Source organism: Carcharhinus amblyrhynchos, chromosome 5 (assembly GCF_965287045.1).
Source record: "Carcharhinus amblyrhynchos chromosome 5, sCarAmb.v2.hapA, whole genome shotgun sequence".
Lineage (NCBI taxonomy): Eukaryota > Metazoa > Chordata > Chondrichthyes > Carcharhiniformes > Carcharhinidae > Carcharhinus > Carcharhinus amblyrhynchos.
This window is the reverse complement of record NC_137328.1, coordinates 17333172-17358512: the sequence shown is the minus strand read 5'-3', so window position 1 is coordinate 17358512 and position 25341 is coordinate 17333172. Positions and strand designations below refer to the sequence as shown.

The following is a 25341-nucleotide window of genomic DNA, read 5'->3' as shown; positions in this document are numbered from 1 at the left end:
AAAATACTAAATGTATTTTTCCAAAACAACTTTACTGCAGTCATAACACCAGCATGCCAAAATGTTTGATAAGTCATTGAAAGATTCACGGTCATTGGGATGCGTGTCAAGTACAGATTGAGTAAAGGTCATTTAGTAATGCTATGTTACATGTGTTTGTGCACGTGTGTTTCTGAAAACTGTTACCTAATGCTGCATTAATTTTCCAGACATTTCTTGTGATTAACTTGATGCTAGAATTCTCGGCTCTCCGTTCAAGGGGAGGAGACAAGTGGGTGCAAGCTGTATGCTGAACTGAAACTTTGAACTGAAGTTTAGAACGTCCTGTTGCTGCACAGGCATCTCCACTTTTGAAATAAAACCCAGAAGCAAATGCATATTTACACCATTTCCAAGATAATGAAGCATATCCAGCAGTGGTGTAAAAGGCCGGTGGCGTTATCAATTCAACCAGAAAAGTCTGGTGGGCCAGCAAGCTGGGCTCACTTAAAGGGAATAAAATCATATGGAGAAATTGTTCTACTTAATGTTGAAATATAGAAGCTTGGTGCTTTTGTGTCACAGCCTGTGTAGAAAACAGTCACCACTGAATTACTGTAAGAGCATAATGGCCAGAATTGCAATACTTGCGTCAGCACTGACTGAATGGACTGCACTTAGTTTTAAATTCCACTCAATTCAACTCTTTTTTTCCTTTGGCCATTAGTGTTATCTTGATCTCAACATAAGATAGATCAACTTGCATGTGCAGTGTATATAGTTAGAGTAAGTGCTTTACCAACTCATCACCACAAAATAGCTTAAAGCTACAGCAAGTGACTGGGAAGATGTGAAAAATAAAGTTGTTTCTTCCGGAGCTGACTTGATCTAATCACAATAAATGGCAAAAGACGTGTATTAATAGGCAGTACCATTCAAATAGATCAATGGTTGAAGAAGGAAAAAGCGATCACTAAACTAAAGCTGCAAATTGCGCATACCCAAATGAGCTTTAAACTCTGAGGGCTCGAGGCATCGAAGTAGATTTTGGTTATTGTCACACTGGGTGGGATTTTACAGTCACGCCAGCCCCTGGAGCGAAAATTCCTGCCTGAGGTCAACGGACCTTTTTAAATCAAAAGAGAAGATGCTGGATAATCTCCACAGGTCTGGCAGCGTTTGTAAGGAGAGGAAAGAGCTGGTATTTTGAATCCCGATGACCATTTGTCAAACACAGGGTCATCTGGAAGTCAAACGTCAGTTCTTTACTCTTCCAGACCTGCTGAGATTTTCCAGCATTTTCTCTTTCGGTTTCAGATTCTAGCATCCGCAGTAATTTGCTTTTGTGGACCTTTTTAGATGGAAAGCCAAGTTTTTTGTCCTGCTCCCAACAATTCCCACAGCTTTGAAAGCAATTTCTATTAGAAAAGTTTGAGAGCTGCACTCCTGATCCTGGAGGCATGGAGAAAATAGAACCTCACTGCTCCAGTTTCCAGTCAGAGAAGAGGGGCCCAGAGATCCAATCTAGGGGGCTAACCTTCTGGGCCTGAAATGTCCGCAGGGCCTTTTGGTTTGCAAGCCATTGAGATGATTTTGGAAGTTACCTAAAGTTAAGTGTTGCTGTTTTATAATCTGATCTTTCATACTGAATGGAGCAGGTGCTGGGACTGCTGCACTCAGAATTACCTCGTTGACATAATCGGCCTTGCCACTGGTCCTTCTAGCGATTGCTGACAGAAAGTTATGTTTTGAAAAAAATTATGATCTTAATGTAGAGCCAGGAAGAGCTGGAAGTGCTCTTCTCAATCCTTGCTTGGCCTTCCCATTCATTTTCTGCAGCCCCCCACTTCCAGGGTTTGTCTTGGGGTGCCCGCCTTTGGAGGCAGACCAGATCCAAGCCACTCAACTGAATTACCCAAATCACTCAATATGGTCTTCAAAAAGACTCATCAGGTGCTTACATTGCCACCTGCTTCCAGCCTGAAAGCTGACATGGACCAATTTGTCCCTCATTGTATCATGAATTACATATGTGCCTACCAACACACTGAATCTGTGATTTTCAGAATGTTCAGTGTGTACACCCAGTGTAATCTAGCAGACCATATTTACATAATGCATCTGTATGACATTACCTTGTCTGATCTTTTGGTAGTGCCGTTAACTCATTTAATAACTGCTGTAAAGCTAGTTATAGCTACCCACCATGCTAGAGTCCCCCAACCAGAGGAAATGATTGTGCTCTTGTGTAAATAAAGACAGTTCTGAATTTGGTTATATTGGATTTGGTGCAATGTTCCCCCACTGGTGGGTGACCACTCTATCTAGCCCACGTGAAAGAGGCACAAAAAGAGGGGAGTGGTAGTGGTGAACGATATACTTTGCTACAGCACAAAATGTAGCACTCTGATCACACTGAAGCACTATTTCGTATTTCAAAGTTGTCTGCGTCTTTGTTATCCAGAGAAAAACGGCCACAGCAATGACGAATGATCAGATGTTAAGGATGCAATGTGTTTATTATTAAACTCACTGACACTAGATTAGAAGAGTTTGCCAAACTTTCATTTAAGGATAAGTGTAAGGATAACACTATAATCTGGAAATGCTATTTGGGAGAAACATCTCAAGAAATTGGTGGCTTGTATAAGCTTCTGGTCAAACGAATTAAATATCACAGCTTTGCTCCCCCCTCTCCAATTCTTGAAATACGTTCCTTGTGAGTCTTAGCCCTGGCTGCTGCCCCTTGTGACCTCACAGGAAAAACCAAAGCCTGATGAATAGCAAAGGAATTCAATCTTATTTCTGGATTTTTTGCTGTTGAGAATGTGTTTGTCTGTTTAGCTGTTAATTTGCAGCAGAATATTAACTGAGTGTTTTAGCCTGCCTTGATGGCACGGCACATTCTACAAGCTAGCTTGATCGAGTTCTAATGCTGCATTGTAACCTCCAGCGCAATAAAAATAATTGGAGCAGAATAAGAAATAAATCCCACAGATGTACATTGGAAAAGTGCCAAGGTGATGGCAGGGATTGCATGAAACCATTGGTGTCTGAAAAGTGAACACCTGCAGCTGTGAAAAAAAATAACAATTGCAATGCACTTAGCATGCATCTCACATCATCATTGGGGCTATAAAGCAGACCATAAATTTTCAAATGGCTTACTTTTGAACTAACCATTTTCCATTGCCTGATCATGTGTGCAATAACTATTAAAATGTAATGAAAAATATTTTTTAAAAGCCGACACGAAAATGCAGTTCCATAAAATCCTTGAGAGACGATGCTGTCTGTTGGGCTAAGGAACCATATCCCTGCAGGAGTCCATGATTAGGAAGGAAGGGGGAGGAAACTGCAGGGAGGGGTGGTGGAGGAGAGTGTCAGGGAGGAGCTGAGGGGGAAGGTTATGCTGTCTGTTTAACTCTAGATTTGTGGTTTTTGTCCCTTGGTGCTCCTGGATGATGCAACTTTGTCACGCAACAGCATAGAGTATTAACTTCAACATTTATAATTAATACGAATGTTAAGTGAAATGTGTCATTTCTGGGCTTCACATGTTCACCCACTCGATACTCAGCCATCCAAGTAGCTGCCCTCATCTACTTTAAATGCATGTTTGTGGTTTGCTTTTGTTTTTAAGAGTCATTCCTTTCCTTCTCCTCATTGGCAAGGATTCCTTGGAGGTCTTTTTTTTTGATGTTGTACACGAGATGGGGAGCTTTGTCAGGGGCTCAGTGGGTGAACATACCAACTGGTGTAGTACTGAGTCCAAAAGCCCTGGAATATTGCTTCTTTGATCCCTGTTCTAAATGAGCTGATCTCAAGATATTGCAGGTATGGAGTCCATGCATCTCGACTCGAGTGTCCCTGAACTCAAGGTTGACTACCTATTTTTACAAAAAATCTACTCGGGTTTTATTTTACATCAACAGCACATCATAGAATTGTAGAATCCTACAGTGCAGAAGGAGGTCATTCAGCCCATTGGGTTTGCAGGTCATGGGATATTTAGCATTTTCCACCAACACGTGGAGCCTAAGACTTCATTGGCTTGGCAAACTTCTGTTTGGGTGCTGCCTTCTGAGTAGCCTTAGCTGTAGCTGCACTGACTTTCTTTATTGCAGCTTTGACCTTTTTTAACTGCCTTGGCAGCCCTGATTGTTCACATTGAGCCTTGTGCACTTTAGACTTCTGATTCCTCCTAACCATTATCTCAGGAAGAGAGGCACAAGTAATAGCCAGTTGGAACCTCACTGCAGGACAGGAGCGCCTTTTCTGAATCTCTTCAGACCGCTCTTTTTTGTGCTTGCGCCCATACAAGATAGTCCAGTTGAGTTGTCAAGGGTTTCTCATGGAGGCTCACATTTTGAATTCAGAAACTGGAAAACCTTCCCATCTATTTTAGCATAGCGCATCCCATGACCCGGGTAGATTTTATACCCACTGAAACTGCACAGTTCAACCTTCACCTTGATGGCAAAGATGGCACGGGGTGACAAGAAGGAGGATTGTCCTGACTTGTAAACATTGGTTCCTGCTGGAAGAGGGTGATTGTGGATGTTGGTGGAAGAGAGGGATTGTGAATGTCGGAACACAGCAGAGCAGCATCAGCTGTGATACTCCTCATGGCCAAATAACATGCCTATGCTTATCAAGACAGACTGTGTTCCAGCAGACATCGTTATGCTCAGGAGATGTTGAAAGAAAACTGGGAGGGAAAAATTGATAGTATTGTATTCCAGTCTACTTTATGACAGATAACAAAGTTCCTCTAGATGTTCAGCTGGTATGTATCAGTGTGGGAATGTGTGTGTCAGCAGAGAGCAGCAACAAAGCTGTAAATCTATTACTTTAACAATGTGCAAATTACACAATTTATTTGCCTATAAAAATCCAAGGCTATCATTGGATAAACAGTTTTGATGACCTTCTCAAGTCAGCTGGCTACTGATAAAGATTTCTTCTGGCAAATGAATGTCAAAGAGCTATCTAAAATATGAGACAGCTCATTTAAATGCTAATAAAATATAGCATTGATCTCCACTTTCACTGTGATCCCAACATCATTCTATTCTGCCCTCTTCATTGATGGGCCATTCATTTTGCTATTGCTCCAGATGCTGATGGTTCGGCTGTTAGATGTATTCATCCACAGCTTAGTTAAATTGCTGATGTGTATTGGATTTGCTGGTCTCAGTGTCTCAGTACAAAGATGAGTTTGTGCTCCTCAACAGCTGTTGGAAGGCATTCGTGGGTAAATGGCAAGTGACAATGTGAGCCAGTTTAGCTTGGTTCCTCCTTACACATCACAACCTATCAACAAAAGCTGCCTAACCTTAAGTATAAAGAATGACATCTTGGACCAGGTACTGGGAGACATGTGACAGTGAATTTTGAGTAAGGGGACAGGAAGGGAAAAATTAAGGTCAAAGAATAAAGGTGACTAGGAAGGATATTGTCAATGCACTGACTGAGTGCTGCAAGGCCCACCTCCTTGTGCAGGTAGCATTCACATCACTGATTCCTCTCTACTCCATCTTTTTAAAAAATTTATTACTGGGCTGTGGGTGTCACTGGCAGGCCAGCATTTATTATCCATCCCTAATTGTCCTTGAACTGAGTTTCAGAGACATTTAAGAGTCAACCACATTGCTGTGGGTCTGGGGTCACATGTAGGCCAGTCCAGGCAAAGACGGCACATTTCCTTCCCTCAGGGACATTCGCGAACCAGATTTTTGCAATAATCAATGGTTTCATGGTGAACGTTAGACTTTTGATTCCTGATTTTTATTGAATTCAAGTTTCACCATCTGTCATGATGGGATTTGAATCTGGGTCCTCAGACCATTACCTTGGATCTCTGGATTACTGTTCCAGTAACAATACCATTGCACCACTGCCTCCCCTAACATGACCAGTTTTTTGAGATTTTCAGTCTGAAAGCAGGTATTTGTTGCATTGCCTAAGACCTGAGCCAGTCACTAGTTATGTCTCCCAGACATATGAGCCGTATTAAACATTCATAGTTGATATCTGAGTCTCAGTTTAATACTGTATCTTTTTTGAGTTCGAAATAAATCTAAAGTTTTCTTTCTAATTAGTTCATGGTATTTGACTATTTAAATATTTGCATATTCATGACTTTGGCCAATGGTGAGATCTTCCAGTCCCACAGCTGTCAACAGGGTTTTCTGTTGTTCATATCCGGGGAACCCACTGTGAGGGTTTGACATTGACAGGACTGGGTAATCCTGCCAGCAAGAAGAGCTGGAATGTCCCACCCAGTCTATATACCTGTTATATGTTTAGTCAGTCATTTGCTCCAGTAATCGTAGGGATATATAGTGGGGTACAATTGAGGCCAAAAACATGAGAAGATCCTGATACAATGATTCTGCGAAGTTTAACATCAGAACTTCATTAACGTTTTATCGCTGTTTCCCGCCCAGCAACTGTCAAATTAACAGCCTGAACTTCCTGGAAAGAGATCTGCAACTATCAGGACGAGGAAGAGAGCTTGAACAAGAAGGGAAAGAGCAATTGGTAATCAGGAGCCTGAGAGGAGACTCATGATCAGATATGAGAGGCTGAGACGTTTGTTCCTTTGTGGTGGCTGGGGGAGCATTCCTGACCCATGTGGGGCATGACGAAAAGTTCTTGTCGGACTGGCAGCTCCTGCCGTTGTTTCACTACCAGGTTTGCTGACTGTTAGGAAACCTATACTTCAGTTTCAACCAGACTCCTGATTGCACTCTGACAATTAGATTTGACTATGTTAATTAGGATCTCGCCTCTCCACAGTTGAATGGCCATTGTGGTACGCAAAATTAGAATGCACATTCCTTATATTTGACTCTTTAACCCAAGACACTCTCCCACCATCATGGGCAGTGGATATTTTGAGCGCAAAGCTATTTGCAGAAACTAAATGGAAGCTAATAGTGTGGCGTATTTTTAGAAATAGCAACAGCTGCAATATACATTCACACAAGTTCAGTTTAGATTCATGAGTTATGTAGGTGTAGTAATACACTTAATTTCATTAATTGACTTATTGATTGCCCCAAAACAAAAATAGTTGATTGATCAAGATCGTCATGATGTTTTTCTCTACATGAGTAACCAGTGTAATCCCATTCATTGCTCTCCCCCCTCCCAAAAAGAATTCTTTCATATTCCTGTTTTCTAATCAGCTCTCCACTTCCAAGTGTAACCACTTTTTGTGATCTGGTTGTTGTTGCAAACAATTTACGCACAGCAAAATCTCTCAAACAGCAATGAGAAAATGAGCCAACCATCCACTTTAGTGATGTTGTTGAGGGATGAATACTGATCAAGAGACTGGGGAGAACTCCCATACTTGTCTTCAAAGTACTGCTGTGACACCTTTTCCATCTACCTGAAGGATCTGGATTTAAGATCTCACCAGAAAATGCACCAAAAGATTGCCGCTTCCCCAAAAAACAAGAAATCGAATGCTCAGTATTGCTTTGCCAAAACAAATATTGGCTGGCTAGCCCTTTTAATTTTCAGCTGGGAAATCTGGGTGCACTGTACACAATAGCAGGTTCAGTGGGTCAGTGCATGCAGAGTAACATTTTCATTGATTCTTTCATGGTATCTGGGCCTCTCTGGAAAGGTCAGCTTTTGTTGCCTATCCCTAATTGCCCTTGAACTGAGAAGCTTCTCAGCCATTCCAGAGGGCAGTCACGAGTCAACCACAGTGCTGTGGGTCTAGAGTCACATGTTGGCCAAACCGGGTAAGGGCAGCAGATTTCCTCCCCTAAAGACCATGTTAGTGAACTGGATGGGTTGTTATGACAATCAGAGATAGCTTCATACTGAGACTAGCTTTTCTAAAAAAAATTAAATTCCACCAGCTGCTATGATGGGATTTGAAACCATGTCCTCAGAACATTCGCCTAAGTCTATGAAATACTGGTCTAAGTGACACGACCATCTCCCCCTATCTAAAGAAAAATTGGCCAACATTTTAACCCCACAACCCTCCAATATGTTGAATTTATAAGGGGTGACCAAATAACAGCTTTTACACATAAAAGCGCAATTTTATTTTGAATGAAATGTTCTTTGACGTGTGCCCATAGCAAGAGTTAGACTTGCTACAGCTGTGCCCATTTGTGTATGACCTTACAGAGCAAAGAACCATCATTGTGTTAAAGAATTCAGAATAACTGGAAAATGAAGCATGTTGTCAGATCAACTCAGCCTCAGACGATAGGCTTTTTTTTTGCAGTATTTTCAAACAAGGTTAGTGGTCAGGATGTGGCATTCAGTTGCTTTTAAAACCACTTAAGGTATCTGTGATATTCATTAAAGATGCATTTCTTGATGGTAGAACACCATCGCTGCCTGACTCTACTGCTTACAAAACCTAGGAATGAAAATCAAAATGAGTCACATGTCAGTTTATAAGTTTTTAAACATAAATCATTCCCTCGGAATATCAGTGCACTTTTATCTGATCAACCGTGTTAAAAAGCAGTAGAGAAAAGGATAGAATCCACAGAACAGATTTGTTTCACGTGAGAAGTATGTTATCATCGCAAAAAAGTATCCAGGGTGAGATTTTCCGGCCATGCTCGCCCCAAGGTTTGAAACTCCCACCTGAGGTCAACAGACCTTTGCATGGTCCTGTCTCTGTCTGCTATGATTCTCATGGCAAGCAAGATGGGAAAATTCTGCTGTTCATAGGAAGGTCCATTTAGTTGAAGCTTCCCCCTTTTTCTCCATGATCCTGAGTGACCTGTAGTAGACATGCTCACCCCCTTTTCTAGTTGCTCAGTCATGCTCAGAGTAAGCACTCTCAGCTGGATGTCACAGTACTTGACTTCTGCTCTGACTCCACCATGCCCAGAAGCAGGGAAGGTGTAGCAGCTACTCTAGGTACAATAAGAAAGAACAGTTGAACCTCCAAGGGGAATATTCATTTTCAGTTTAATTAGGAATGTGTGTTTAAGTGAGGAGCACAGTTACCTGTCAAACTCTGTGGACGCGCTTTGGACGTAACGGCATCTAAATCAACGTTGGGGGAAAAGACCTCCTGTGAGTTCTGAGCATCCCACTTGATTAGACAATTCATTCCCATATTTGACAGCCTCACAAGGTCACTGTGCATGCGCCCATGACCCAAGTGATGCACTGAATGTGTCTTCAATCTCGATTTGAACCAGATTTCTTTTGGTGTAAATGGAGCACAAGGACTGAGATTGGGCTTAAAAGCTGTATTATGTTTTATTCTTCTTTAGTTTCCATCAGGAACTGAGATTTCAAAAGGTCTCTGTCCGAAATGATGATGGTAAAAATTGACACTGCAGCTAAAGTAGTTGAATTAACAGCATGGCTGCACTCTGTGTAGTCAATATGTGGGATCAATAGCACACATAAATACCACTCACCTTACTTAGCAGAAATATCTGTGTTGCATGGGGAATAGTGTGGGAAGATGGGGCGCGGAGGGGGATGCTCTGCAGGCTGGAATATAGAAGGAAGAAGCTGAAAATTTGATTCTGTTTTCAACAACTGTTAAGCTCAGTGATAGGGCACTGTTATCTGTGTTGGTGCAGCATTTAATACTATCAATATAATAATGTGAAAGCTTCTAATTTTTCTTAAGTTCTGGTCATTCATTTGGCCTTGAATATTACTTGTTCAATTTCCAATTCAGTCTACATGGACTTTAGCAAGGCCTTCAACAAGGGACCACATGGCAGATTGATGAGTAAGGATAATCACATGGGATCCAGGAAAACTAGCCAATTGGATATAAAATTGGTTTGCCAGTAGGTGATAGAGGATAGCAGTGGAAGGTTGTTTTTCAGACAGGAGGCCTGTGACCAGTGGTGTGCTGCAGGGATCAGTGCTGGATTGACTGTTGTTTGCCATTTATATAAACAAATTGGAAGAGAATATCAGAGACATGGTTTATAAGTTTGCAGATGACACTAAATTGGTGGTACAGTGAAGAATGTTATCTAAGACTACAACAGGATCTGGACCAATTGGGCCAGTGGCTCAAGGAATGGCAGTTGGAGTTTAATTCAGATAAATGTGAGGTGTTGCATTTTTGTGGACAGGCCAGGTCAGGACATATGCAGTTAATTGTAGGGTCCTTGAGATTGTTGTCGAACAGGATGCAGGTATATAGTACCTTGAAAGTGGAGTTATAGGTAGAAGGCGTTTGACACATTTGCCTTCATCGGTCTGAGCATTGAATACAGGAGTTGGGATGTTATGTTACAACTGTACAAGACATTGGTAAGGCCATGTTTGAAGTATTGCGTATAGTTCTGGTCGCCCTGCCATAGGAAGGATGTTATTAAATTGCAAAGGGTACAAAATAGATTTACAAGGATGTTACCAGGACTGGAAGGTTTGAATTGCAAGGAAAGACTGGATAGGCTGGGCCTTTTTCCATGGAGCGTAGGAGGATGAAGGGTGACATTATAGAGGTTTGTAAAGTTATGTGAGGCATAGGTAAGGTGAATAACCAAGTTATTTTCCCCACGATAGGGCTCCAAAGCTAGAGGGCATAGGTTTAAGGTGAGAGGGGAAAGATTTAAAAAGGACTCGAGGGGCAATCTTTTCACACAGAAGGTGATGCATATGTGGAATGAGGAGCATAGGAATTAGGAGCAGGAGTTGACAAATTCAGCCCTTTAAACCTCCTCCGCCATTCAAACGGGTCATGGCTGATCTCTCCCTGGTCTCAAATCCACCTACACCACCCCTCCCCTCCCCCAAACCATTCCTCATGTCCATCTTTACCTTTTTAATTAGAAATATATGTATTTCCCTCTTGAAACCATTCAACGATTTAGACTCCAGTGTGCTATGGGGCAGGGAGCTCCATGATTTCACCAACCTCTGCGGTAAGTAGTTTCTCCTCATCTCAGCTTTAAATCTACCGCCTTGCAACCTATACCCATGACCTCTTGTTCTAGATTGCCCCATAAGTGGAAACATTTGGTCTACATTTACTTTTATCAATCCCTTTTAAAATTTTATATACCTCGATCAGAACCTCTCTCGTCCTTCTAAACTGCAGTAGGTACAAGTCCTGCCCTGCCCTGTGACAGCGGAAACCACACCCTCAGATTCTGTGTGCACAGAGCTACCCACCAGTTTTCTCATACCAGAGTGCAAGATTCTGCATTAAAAAATGTTGAAAAGCAGGAAAATATAAAATATATTCGAACCGGGATTTTTCTGGTCCTTCCCGGTGGTGGGATCTTCCAGCCCCACTGAAGTATAACTCCCCACAGCGGGTTTCCTGGCAACATGACTGGCAGACAACACAATGGCTGTTGAACTTGGTGGGACTGGAAGATTCTAGTGGTGGGCAACTGGCGAGCCGCCTGCGTTGCCGTGAGGGAGCGGCAAATTCCAGCCTCGGCATCTGTTTTTCATGATCCAGGGGAGAAATATCTCATTCAGAATTTGGTCAAAGTTTCATTTCGTAACTTAATTACCAGCATCACTTGAGTCAAATTCTATTTTTGTGGAAGTCAAGTTCAAAGATAAATGGACAACTTTTGCTATTTGTCTCCTTGGAGTCACTTGCCTCATATATCCTCTTCTCTGCAGCTGAAAATATACTCATCTGTAAGGATAAACCAAAATGCCATTAGAAGCCTTAGAGATAAAGAGAGAGCGGGTTGAACACTATTTTTGTTGAAGTCTGATCCTTGAAAAAGAGGATTCTTTCATTTCCATCAGCGGTGATTGAAAAGAGTGTAATGGATCAGACACGGAACAGCTTCACATTGAACAACCTCCAGGGGATGACTTCACATGGCAGAAGTTTTATTTCACGGAGTTTCTGTTGACTTGCGAGTGACAAAGCAGCATGCAGCCAAATCGAGCTGCACAACGTGAAGAACTGTGTGAACAGTCAGTCGATTTTATTGTGATGGGCATTGGGAAAATGTTCCACTAACAATGCAGAGTAGTTGCACTCTGTTGTAATTTATGGTACACTTATTGGTAAAGTATGAGAAATAATCATAAATGGGGTCAACAGCAGCCGACAAGTCGTTTACGATCTGTCTCGTGAGTGGAGATATTTCATCCATATCGTACTGCCTGCCACCTGTGACATTTGTATTTATGGCCCATGACATATTTAACACTGCAGCTAAAGGAAATGAGTGGAAACCTTTTCATGATGTAATTTTACTATTCCTAATGTCAAAATAAAATGTAAAAATTATTGGATCGTGTTTCACTTCTTGCGGAAAGGCTAAATGTGCTTTTCCCTGCCAGGTTTCTCTTTCCTTTCCGAAAGGCATTGACAACTGTGGACATTAGCACTGAGCCAAGGAATTGAGTGCTGTTGAGCCATACGGCACCAATACTGTCCTCTACTCATGTCCACATGATGATCTATTGGATGGTAATGAGAACAAAAAAGAAGAAACAAATCAACATGCCTTCTTTAACATCCCCATGATGTCGCAAAGCAACAAATAAGTTCTCAGGCTATCAAAAAAACCCACTCAAGCCATTAAAAATCACACAGAATGTGTTAGTCACTGTTGGATTTTGGAGATTCTTACCCTGATTTTACCTCTGAATTCACCTCAAAACGGCAATGTGGGCATAAAATATCACAAGATTCAAAAAATGAGAATCTCTTCGGTATGACCTCGCTTTCTGAATTTCTTTCCCCTTATCAGTGACGTCACAAAGTTCTTGCCCAGGAAGGCAGGAACCTCATTTCAATAAATTAGCATTTCACTAAAGGGCTCCCTGCCTTATGTCCTCCCACATTAGGAATGCCTGTCACACCGGTGAGGTTTTCAACAGCTTTTACAAAACGTGAACCAGACAAATGGAACTGTAGGGTCCATTCATTCCTCAGAATAGACAAAGACTGATATGATGAATGTATTTTATTGAGCCGGATTTAAAATTAAAACATTATAGAAAGCGAAAAAAAAAGATTGACTAGAGAGAGAGAGAGAGAAGAGAGATACTGGCAAGAACCAGTCTTGTGCTGGTCAAAGAACTCAAAACATACTCTGAATTGAACGTAAAGCTGTAACTACAATACAAGTTATTTCTTATCCGTGTTGTTGAAATTGTTTGGTACATGCTGTCTCTGACTACCAAAGCAATCCTTGCAACTGTGGCCCTGAAAAGCTGCTGTTTTTGCTTGCCTTGTATTTTCAAAGAATGCAGTCAATTTTTTAAGCTAATCCCAGCATGCCTGTGAATTTAAAATGTGATCAAGTTAGCTTTAACTTTTTAAAGCATGGCATTTAAAATGAATTGCATGGGCAGTAATATCTTAAAATGAAGCATTTGCATTAATGAAACAAACACAGCCAAGCATACATAGGAGCCATCTAGGGGTGCACAGATAAATATAACCCCTGTGCGGGGAGGGGCTGGGGGTGGAGGAGGAGGGACATGCCGGGGCAATTTCCTGGCATTACTCCTTTGACAGTGTTCCAGGAGGCCCCTCTGAGGAGTGTCATGGGGGGGGGGTCCCCTTATCTGTGGGTAGGAGGGGTGCTCTTGTGTGTGTTGAGAGGGTTCTGCTTATCCTTTGGAGGGGGGGAGAATAATTTTTTTTTAAATTACAGATTGGGGAACCATTTTTAAAGGGTGCCTTGATTTCTGGAGCCTACCAATATGATGCCATGTGTCGCATCAGGAGATTCCTTCTGCACGGAGTAATGTGAAATGTGGCGACAAAATTCGGCTGTGCAGCCTACGAGCTACACGCCAGTTTTCCCAATTCCGCTAGCACTCTGCGCAAATCGTTTCTCCGGTCACAACTGAATTAGAAATATTCCAAAACAGAAAATTTTGTATTTCATCAACTAAATGAATTTAGAATGAGTCCTTAACCCTTAACTTTTCATCTAAATGACTGACACTGGAATATGTTTTTCCAATAAAATGTTCACGTGGAGCTTTACATAATGAGATGCTAACAGTTTTTTTTTAAGTTTATTCGCGTCATAAGTAGGCTTAACACGGCGATGAAGTTGCTGTGAAAATCCCCTAGTCGCCACAGTCTGGCACCTGTTTGGGTACGCTGGGGGAGAACTTAGCACCTAACTAGCATGTGTTTCGAACAATGGGAGGAAACCGGAGCACCTAGGGGGAACACACACAGACACAGGGAGAACATGGCAAACTCCACATAGACAGTGAGCCAAGCTGGGAGTCGAACCTGGAACCCTGACACTGTGAGGCAGCAGTGCTAACTGCTGTGCTGCCCTAGGAGTTAACCTACATCATTGGATACATCCTCAGTTAGTAACTTACTCACCACTGGGTAAGTTTCCTTCACTGTCTGAATGTGTGGATTATATTGATGGCTCCTAGCAGCACTGAGATGGTTCTTGTAACAAAAAGGGATGAGTTTCTTGGGTCACACCATAACTGCAGTATATTCAATTAAAATCAAGCTGAATTTTAATGTAATCTTTTAGAGAGGTCATCTCAATTTTACTAGGCAAGAAGCCTAAAATCCAGAAGCAGACAAATGAAGAATCTTGATATTGAATTATAACTGTTGGCATTGAATACTCTTAATTGGGGTCAGAGATGAATTTCTTCTGTTATCACAATATCATTCTCATTAGGGGGCCAAACCTGCTGAATCACCAAGTTTATGAAAGTTAGAATAAATTCACAGTTAGTTGGTGTCTTACCACCAAGATACAATCATAAACTGATAAAATTGGTGCAGCATATGATATTGATCCTCTTCATGATCTTTTTTGACTTTCTAAATACAATGACAGTGTTCCCTTTTGTTGCAAAGGTTCTTTTCTTTAGAGAAAGCAGGTAGTCATGGTGGTTTCAATATGCCAGATGCAGGCTATTTTCACAATTTGTCCATCTAAGGATTTGACCGTTTTGAGTGTTGGAGCTCACTTGCTGAACCAAAACGTATAATTGTCGGCTCAGGATTTGTCATGAGGTCACTCCTGTACATCATGTTTCATTAGTGCCTTTTCAGTAGACATGCTGTCTTGCTGGTGATCCACAGCATGGATTTTTCAAAAGTAATTTGAAAAGTTGTGTTGCTGATCGTCACTGATGTCACTGATCTCCTTGGCTGTAAACCTAACATTGAAAGGCTGTGGGCATGGTTTCTCTAAGAAGGACTGGGAGACTACCATGATGAAGCAATGTTTCCAATCAAATATTTTTAAAATTCTGTAGCACTGTTAGTAGCTTGGATCAGGAGTAAATATTTGTTTTCTGTACAGATAGCTTGATTGTTCAAAATATTGTGCATGTATATCTGTTACACTGCGCATAATAACCATAAATAGTGCCAACTGTCATTGTTGTCATTATCTAGAGATAAGAAGCAAGTTGATTGTTGTTGTCACTAGTAGATGCTTGTCAGCTTTTCCAGAGTTCAAGGCGAAACAATGCCATGACTTTTCATTGGGATGTGTTCGCAGTTTAATCTCCTGTGGCACATGACTAGTGTCTAACTTAACTGTTGAAGAGCTACATGTGCTTGTTTTCTTCTTGATGTCTTTGGCTAGTGGACATTGCATTAATCCAACTTGAGTTCTTGGTGTGGATTAATGGGTGTATAAAGTATTAATACTCTTCACAGAGCCACTGAAATGTTACAGCATAGAAGTAGATCATTTGGCCCATCAAGTCTGCATGAGCTTGCCACATGAGCAATTTAGTGCCACTCTGCCATCTTCTCCTTTTAGCCCTGCACATTCTTCATTTTCAGGTAGTTCCCCCTTGACTGCCTCCACTGAGCCTGCCTCCACCACATTCTCAGACAATGCGTTCCAGACCCTAATGACCTGCTGTTTAAAAAGCCTGTTTGTCCTGTTGCCTTTGCTTCTTTTGCCAATTACCTTAAATCTATGAATAAAATAACCCAGCAAGTGGGTCCACTTCCCAAATAATAACACAAGTAGTTATTCATTCCAGAGTATCTCTGACAGACCAGAATCTGATACGAATTAGCATTTGAATATTAATTCAGTGACACTTCTGATAGGTCAATTCAATTCAATCTTTGTGACATTTGAAATCAATTTTGTCTATCTTTGAATCAGCAAAAGCAGGAAGATTTAATGCACTGATTATGACTTTAATGTTACCAGTAAAATAAAAATTAAGCCTGGTGGGTGTACCAAGGATGTTTGTGATGAATTTTAGAGGTTCTTCTGCCCAGAAAAATAGCAGCAAGAGTAAAGAGTATTTTCCTAACTTTTCCAGGTTTTCTATTGGACAATGGCAGGGCCCTGTGGAATTTCATTTAATTTTTTAAACATGTAACTTATTCTTATTATTTAAAATTCAGTGCTAATAACTCAATGGAAACATAATACCAATCCGTAAGTATCTACAGCTTCTCATCTAGGTTTAGCACAGGAAAGGAATATTTAGACCATGCATAGGGAGAAATCCCATTTTCCTTCTGAAAAGTCTTTTCAAAATGTATTCATTTGTTTTGCCTTTGCAACAAGTTCATTCTAAAATTTCATTTGTGTAAGATTGGATTTGTTAGAATGTGTACAATTGATGACCCAGTGTATAATGCATCTGCGGTAATGCTGCTAGGCAACCTGTTAAATTGCTAATCATGAACTCAAATCATCAAAATGTTGCAGCTGTTTGCATTGGATAGACCCACAGGGTCCTGTATTCACATAGCCCAGTAAACATGACCCTTTTCTTTCCTGCAAGTAGTTACTTGCATTCTGCTTGAGCCATTAGGAGGGACCCTTGCCATATGCATTTGATACGACTTGTCACCAGCTGCAGGGTGAATAATCCATGGACCCCCTGAAACAGATCAGTACTTTGCCTGAACTGTGAAGGAAATCAGATCAGATGTCTGAAGAGGGAGTCCTGGAGTGCAAGAGTAAGATTTTACTTTGTAATTCAGACAAAATGCAACTATAATCATGCCCCTGAGATTGACTGTGCCCCAAAGGTACTGATGTAGTTATATCTTCTTGTAAGTAATAATATGGCAAAATATTCAGTACCCAGCCAAACATCTTTTACAAGAAGAATAATCACGGATTTGTTGCCTTCTTTCAATACTTATTTGGTTATGTGGAATGACCGTGTACATAGTACATGCAAAGTCATAACCATAAAATATGTTTTAATTTACCAACACTCTCAGTTATAGCTCATAATTCTATTGATCTGCCCGTCACTGTTATTAATGTATGTGTCGTTGGTACATGCAGGATAGTATGAAGTCTAAAATATTCTGATATTGAAACTATATGCCTAACATTTCCCTGCACACATTTCAGGAAAAACAATATTGGATTCTATAGTTTGGATTGAAAAAGCTGTAAGTGCAGCAGGGCACACTCAGTACATGCCAAACACTGCAGTGCTATTTTCATTGCTATTACAGGTGTAAAAATGTTACAGTAGCAGCAGCAGCAGCAGCGAACTTCTGTATTTGTAGCACTGTCATCATATGTGTGAATACTTGTCCTTTTCGTTAACCTCTTGCATTGATTATGTGCTTCAAAGCCCAAATTTGGATACACAAAACTGATTTACCGCCACAAAGGCCTAGCCAAGTACTCCATCAACAATGTTTTTCTGGATACCACTGCGGAATACAATTCACACTTGATGGTACCACGTTGTCCTAGAGATTGACATACTGTGCATGGAGTTTGATCCTAAGATGAAGCAGCAATATCTGGAAAGAACTGCAGCCAGGACAAGCAGTAGGCTAGGGTGGTACGGTGACACAGTGATTAATACAGCTGCCTCACAGTGCCAGGGACCTGGGTTTGATTTCCGACTTGGATCACTGTCTGTGCAGAGTCTGCACGTTCTCCCTGTGCCTGCCTGGGTTTCCTCCCACAGACTGAAAGATGTGCTGGTTAGGCGCTTGGCCACGCTAAATTCTTCCTCAGTGTACGCGAACAGGCACTGGAGTGTGACAACTAGGGGATTTTCACAGTTACTTAATTGCGCTGTTAATGTATGGTTACTTGTGACATGAATAAATAAACTTTAAACTTTAAAAAAGACTGAAGCAGCACATTCAGGGGACAATGAGGAATGTCAGTTTAAGCTATTGGTGATGTTGGTGGGGGCTTTGTGGATTTGTGAACTAGAGTAAATGGAAAGAGTAATTGGCGAAATACTGTATGGGGGCCTGGCTGTCTGATTGGTCGCAACTGCAGATTAAATATAGATTTTCCAATTTTGATTAAAAATCTTATCAGCTGTAAAGATGTTAAAATCTGCCTGAAAGAGTAGCTGAAATAAATTCAGTGGGAAATTGGACATTGAAAAGAAAATACCTATAATGTTATTGGAAAAGGGCATGGGACTAAATAGGTAATCTTGCAAAGAACCAGCAGATACATGGTGTGCCAAATGACTCAGACTGGTACGAAGCTTTGCAGGTAGAGTTGTCCAGGTGGGTATTCCAATTTCTTCCAGAAATTGGAATACCCACCTGGACAACTTTCTGATGCTGTCCTGCTTCTGTTGTTGTCTCCCAGGGCAGGATGCCACAGGAAGTAGGCAGACAGTTAATTCAGTGAAGATTCCCAATCATTATTTGATGCTAATTAAACTTTGTCAGTGTCAGATGGGCCTGAGCTAAGTCTACTTGGAGGCAGTCTCCTGGTGGCAGGTCAGAGGGCCATGTGATTCTTCCCTCAAATCCCTAATGAGGGAGCTGCGAGGACGAAAGGGCCAGTACCATGACCACAGTCATTCCACCCCTCCACTTTGCTACCGCTTGGCAATGGCCTTGTAATATTATCGCTCAACTATTAATCCAGAAACTCAGCGAATGTTCTGGGGACTCAGGTTCAAATCCAGCTACAGCAAGTGATGGAATTTGAATTCAATACAAAATATCTGGAATTAAAAATCCACTGATGACCATGAAACCACTGTCAATTATCAGAAAACCCGTCTGGTTCACTAATGTCCTTGTAGGGAAGGAAACCTGCCGTCCTTACCTGGTCTGGTCTGCATGTGACTCCAGAGCCACAGCAAAGTGATTCTCAACTGCTCCTGGAAATGACCTAGCAAGCCCCTCGTATTAAGGGCAATAAATACTGGCCCCGAATGAATTAAAAAAAACTTCTGTGCCGCCTTATTCTAAAATGTTCAGCAGCTTTCTAAGAGTGCCACAATTTTGAGATGCTCTCATGGTTCCTATCCACCTCTGCACAATCCACCTGCTCCGATGGAACTGCTAGCTATTCAACGCTGTGGGACCTCTTATTGAGCCTCTGTATCACAGCCGTACCCGCAGTTCTTAACTGGCCAGTGAAGGTGAAGGCAGTCTATTAATTGGTTGCCCTCTGTAAGATTGCAACACTGTGCAGATGGCGGGCAGCACTTCAGTCATGACCCAGAAATGGTTCTGACCCTCGAATAAATTCTATGTAGATTCCGCCAAAGAATCTATGGAAATTAAGATCATAGGTATATTTTATAAAATTAGCATTTTCAGGAGGCATACGTCTTACACCTACTATAACCATAGCATTACCAAGTGTGAGGTTGGGGACAACATCTAAATGAACTCTATAAGTAACTCAATTTGCTGCCAACTGGTCTCCTTCAGGAAGAGTCACTTTGACACAAGTTATAAATTCATCTTGTACTCAGGTGTCTCTTTATGTTCTAAATCTGTAGTATTTGGGAACCTATAATAGTATTTTGTCAAGACAATAGCAAATCAAACCACAGCAGGTTTAAAAAAGGTTAACAGTCTCGTTGGCAGTGTGTGGACCCTTTGTGCATAATTATTCAGAAACCGTGATCAACATACTTTTGGAGTCATCGCTCCTATGCTTCATTTCAGTCTTCCGAACTGGAGGTATGCTACATCACAGATATTATTAATGGGATTGAGATTCGTGACAGCATGTGCTCGGGGAACCCTTTTGGTGCAACGCATGTGATGAGTGGATTTCTGAGGGTATTGCCCAACTCTCAAAGTCCCACACATAACGCCCTTTCCACAGTACTGTCTTTTGTCCTTCTCAGTTCACCTTGTTTGATGAATGTTAGCTCCAAGCAGTTGAGACATGTGCATTTACCATGGGAATTCCTTCCAAGGCTGCTGGATTGTTGTTGTGTTCCTTTAATTAACGCTTAACAGTGTTTTAGCCAGTGAAGCTTCAGTTTTGATACAACTGATCACAAGTATGCAAGGTGCCAGCCGAAACAAAACAAGGTTTTCAAAGGAGCAGAAGACTGCATCGTACATGTTAACTTTACACATCCCCAACAGTTAAGGCTCACCGTGTGTAGGATAATTTGAACTACAGGAGGAATTTCTCCCAGAAGAGTTTATGGTCAGACTTAATGACCTGTGTAATCACCATTTTAATTCAAAAATGAAATGTCAGCTACCTTTTGTTTTAAAATGAAAACACTTGAAAAAGTAATTGGGATTTTTCTCAAAGACAAGGCTTGAAGTTCTTAACTGTTGCAGTACTATGTCAATGTTGTGTAACAGTGTGTGAGACAATGTCCCATTATCCTGTTCTAGAGTAGCCTGAAGCAGCTGAGACCATTCCCTCCCTGCACCTGCCTTCACCCTCAATTCATGTGAAATTTCTAATGGTAGACATGAGTTGTTGGAGCAGTCAACACTTTTCTAAAATTAGAAACTTAAAGGCAAACCACTTGTCAATTGAAAATCGCAGCCTGGGTTACAATGTTCGTGGGGATGTTTATGGAGTGAGTACAACAAAGTTAGATGTATACCCAAGGTGAAAATTTGAACTTGAAAATTTAGCATTCTTTTATCCTTATATTTGGGAAAATAATCTGAATAATTATGGAAAATGCCAAGAGATGCATGTTTTGGAGGACTCAAAGGGATAAATCTAAAGAAGCAATCCAGATGAGAAGTTTATTTTGACTGGAAAATGTCAACTTGACTCAGTCAGTAGCATTGTTACCTCTTAATCAAAAGTAGTGACTTCAGCTCTCACGTCAGTGAGCGAACAAGGGGTAACTTTCATCACAAGGGCAGAATCAGAAAGTTACCTCTTCATTCTAGGTACCAAGCGTAGTATTGACATCATAAGATGTTCAGCATGCCTTCTTTCAGATGAGACACATAATTAAGAGCCCTGCCTACCTGTTCAGGTGGAAGCTCAGAGTTAAAATGGAATGAGAACAGGTTTAGTATTCTGAGTGGATGAGATCAACCGGAGTGAAGAGCCTTTTTCAACTGAATCTAACTTGCGATTTTGAGAACTTGCTGCCTACGAGGATAGTGGAAGTGGAACATAGGAGTTTGGGAGCAGGAGTAGGCCATTCGGCCTTTTGAGCCTGTTCTGCCATTCAATGAGATCATGGCTGATCATCTATCTCTACTCCTTTGTCCCTTGCTATTCCCACAACACTTTCTTCTTCTAAACTCCAATGAGTACAGGCTGAACCTACTTAAGTTCCTCATAAGATAAATCCTTCATCACAGGAATCAGCCTACTCAACATTCTCTGAATTGCTTCCACTACAAGTATACCTATCCTTACATAAGGAGACCAAAACTATATGTAATACTCTAGGTATGGTCTCACCAATGCCCTGTGCAATTGTGACAAGACTTCCCTCCTGTAATATCCCTTGCAATAAAGGCCATGTTCCATTGGCTTATAATTACATGCTTTATCTGCATGAAACTTTTTAGTGATTCATGTATGAGGACGCCCAGATCCCTCTGTAGTCTCTCTCCATTTAACTAATCTGCTATTTTACTCTTCCTACCAAAGTGAACAACCTTACATTTTCCCACATTACCAGTTTTTTTTTGCACGGAAGGAGGGGAGCTAATATGAGAACAGAGTCAGTTAGAATTAAATCAGGAAGCATTTGTTATTGTCAGGAGCAGTGGAAATTTGGAGCTTTCCCTTCAAAAGGCTATGATCATTAGAAATGCTCAAGACTGAATTATTGTTAAATGGAGGTATCAAGGTGTATGGAGCTGAGGAATGAATCAGCCATGATATCATTGAATGGAGGAACAGACCAAAGGGTCTGATGTCACACTCCCAAGGACATCAAGACCTTGGCACCAAGCACTGTCAATACTATCAGAAAATATTAACCCTAATTGTAACTCCAGTGGAAAAGGTATGAAAAAAACAACAGCAACTAAAAAGTAAGGTTTTTTCCAAAGGAAGATGTGTCAGTAGACTATAAAATCAATGAGTTGTTTGGTGCATTATTTTTGTGTTTTACTGGATTGTGAAGCCGCTGGAAGATATTTGAGTTTTATAATACATTTTCTGCAAGCACGTGTTTTCCACATAAAGTAAATAGGACTCAAATTGGATTCAGAAGTAAAGTTTATGTTCTGTAAAATATACATTTATTCTGCCTCACAAGAAATCCTGTGTTTCAGTTTTAAAAATCCAAATCTAATATCACAATCTGATATTTAGATCCATCGACATCAAAGTTTTGCTTCCAGCATGCAGTGTTCATGGGGAAAGCTTTACAGAGGGTATGGGACTTTCTTTTCCTTGTCTCAGCTTTCCCAAGGGGTAATCAAATGGAGTCTGAGCACGCCGACCACCATCTCCAAACAAACCTGTCAAAAATTCTTTGCAATTACTTTTGTGGGTCACATTGCTTCCTCATTCACTTTACTCTACATCCTTGCAATTAGGATTTAGAAGAAAATACACACTTCCCCTGATTTCCTGTCAGCAGCACGTTTTTCTGAAATATTTATAATTATGAATCTTTAACTCTGGTGTTGTGTACACATGGGTTTGAATGATTACAACCTACGAATACTCCACTCTCTGATTGTTTTATAAATTCCAGACCCTAATAAAACTTCCTAAGCTGTCAGTTATTTTGTAATGTAGACAATGAGTAATGTGAAAACCCACCAAAGATATTCTCGTGTTGAATACTCTTGCCAGCCAAGTTGATTGCTGTTTCGAGCTTGTTACTAACTTGCCTCCACTTATATTGTAATGATCATTACACATTGTGAAAATAATTACTTTCATCGTGCAAACTCGTGGGGTCTGGATAATTAATTCAGTACCATTTTAATACATTGACACAAGTGGGGTATCGAGGCTTTTCTTTTATTCAGTTGTGGGACATGGGCATCACTGGCTGGCCAGCATTTATTACCCATCCCTAGTTGAGAATCAATCACATAGCAGTGGCTGTCGAGTCACATGTAGGCCAGAATGGGTAAGGATGGCAGATCTCCTTCCCTAAGGACGTTAGTAAACCAGATGAGTTTTTCCAACAATCAGCAATGGTTTCATGGTCATCAGTAGATTTTTAATTCCAGATATTTATTATTGAATTCAAATTCCACCATTTGCCATGGTGGGATTCGAACCCGGTCCCCAGCTGACTTTCTGAATTAATCATTAACGATAATACCACTAGATCATCACCTCCTCCGTTCACCTCTAGAATGTGGAAACTGTTGAGTTGAAGATCTTTCCCAAACAGCTTTAAGAGTCCTACACAAAATAGATTTCAGTCTAGTTCCTGGTAAACAACCTCCATAGCAGAAATAGTCATTCATTAACATGAAATTGGGAATCACCCACAGAGGTAAGATTGATAGTAGCTGGTGTAGGAATTGGAAACATTTGTACTGTGCAGGAAGATGCTATTGTGAGAAAACAAGGGAATCTGTTTCTAACATTGAGAAGCAGCGAAATATATAAAAAAACTTCTAATTTTTGTATTGGAAAATACATGCCAATGAGTTTGTTTAAAGAAGATAATTTGGTCACATGGCTCTGTGAAATTTTCAGTTTGACGCCATCTAAAAATACCTCTAAATTTAAATGTCTAAATTTTCTCAAAACTCACTTCTACCTTCTGCTGTCATTTGCATATTCTGGTTGTCTTTACAGTAGCAAATATGTTTAATCCTGCCAACAAACTGAATTACATTGTAATTGATTTTTTTTAAGTGGAACTTTATTTTTCATATCATATAATTTAATATTTTCAACCTTTAATCTTTTAAAAATGCTACATTATAACCTGCTGGCAGGTCTCCGGTATAATTTATACTGGAGTTGATTTTTTTTTCTCCCCGACTCCAGTAAACGAATCACCACAATATCAATTTCTCATTTTCATTCTTTGATGGTGCAATTGATTGAAATTCGAGACACTAATAGAGTTGGTGTAGACTGTAGCATTTTCCATGTGAACCTCGATCCTTTCCGAAATATGGAAATTGAAATGCTTGGTCCATTTGTGGTATTTCCCACTAATAAGAGACGTGTAATTAGGTTTACGTTTGAGACGGAAGCTTACAGAAGAGGTGAATGTCAGTCAGAATGAGAACATAATAATAGATAATGTTTCCTTCGTTGTGAGTAACGTTTACTTTTACTGCCTCACTATAAACCAACCTTCTCTCTGACAGAAACTAATCTTTGGCTTCCACGCATCCTTAGTATTTTTACCAAAAGAGCTTGAAAGCAGATAGAAGAAGATAATGGCATAAAATTGCCCAAGAGTCACCTCTAGGTTGAAGAGAAAATACCTCAAACCAGATCTGTCATTTCAAAGATGTTTGTTCCATGACAGTACAATGGAATGATGGAAGAGAATAAAATAAGCCACATCTTCAGTGACTCCAGCACCTGCAGCAACTAAATCATACCCTGAGAAGCAAATTCAGTTGAAAGGCAGAAGGTTAATTTTATCAACGTAAGATTTCAATGTTTAAGTTATTGAAATGTATTTTTTCGGAGTTCAAGGAGGAGTGAGGGTGTTCTTCAACTTTAGGACCTGTGTTTGGGTTAAAATTTAACGTGATGGAAATCTGCTTTCTCTGTCCACAATAAGGACTGAACATAAAGGATTGCACTTCTCCTAATGACCACGGCCTATCTTTGTGTGTAGCAGGGTGAGGACGGATGAGGTCCAGAGGGCTACCCTTTGTTTTATTGGTTTTTAGTGTATCTTTGACATAGCGCCTGAGCAGAGGCAGACCCTTGGGCAAGCCCGTTTCTGCAACCAGCAGCCTCCACACTCATTCCAGAGACCAGCAGATCCGAATTCCAGAGAGTTCCTCTCCCCTTCCCCCCAACTTTCTGGACTGAATGTTCAGCCTTCAGAGACACTTCATTCTGAGTCAGTTTGGCAGAGCCTGCAGGGGTGAAAATTCAGGCACATCTGTTCCTGGGATAAAAATGCCCATAATTCAAAACAAATTTGACACTAAAATGCTACATTCCCTCTGAAATGCCAAAAAGAGGACTTGTGTGGGAAATGTCCTTGACAAGTTGTAAGATTTCACAGCACAAAAGAATGGCATTCAACCCATCACAATCCTGAAGGCCCTGTGAAAGAACCATGCAT

At 40.8% G+C, this 25341-nt stretch overlaps 1 protein-coding gene and 1 pseudogene across 15 annotated transcripts in view; one reads left to right on the top strand and one right to left on the bottom strand.

The window, feature by feature from the left end:
* Window positions 1–25341, top strand: part of LOC145342912 (receptor-type tyrosine-protein phosphatase delta) — a 563551-nt gene that overhangs the window by 314009 nt on the left and 224201 nt on the right. The window lies entirely within an intron of this gene.
* Window positions 3991–9121, bottom strand: LOC145342825 (large ribosomal subunit protein eL24 pseudogene; annotated as a pseudogene).